Genomic DNA, 238 nt, shown 5'->3' on the forward strand with positions numbered 1-238 from the left:
CGTAAATATGTTTCAGTACGCATTTACAGAATTCCCATGAGGGAAAAAAAAGCAACCCAGAATTCTAAGCAAAAATCCCCCCCACTCATACGCCCTTCCCCCCTCCCTTCCCCCCCAGATTCGTGCGTGCGTCGGTGGTGCTCGTGCGGAAGGCACTGAGGGACAAGGTGTACAGCGTGGCTCTCTTGGCCTCTCAGACGCTGTCGCTCCTCCTGTCCGACTTCTTCTCCAAACACAA

This window comes from Penaeus monodon, chromosome 21 (genome assembly GCF_015228065.2).
Source record: "Penaeus monodon isolate SGIC_2016 chromosome 21, NSTDA_Pmon_1, whole genome shotgun sequence".
NCBI classification, from domain to species: domain Eukaryota; kingdom Metazoa; phylum Arthropoda; class Malacostraca; order Decapoda; family Penaeidae; genus Penaeus; species Penaeus monodon.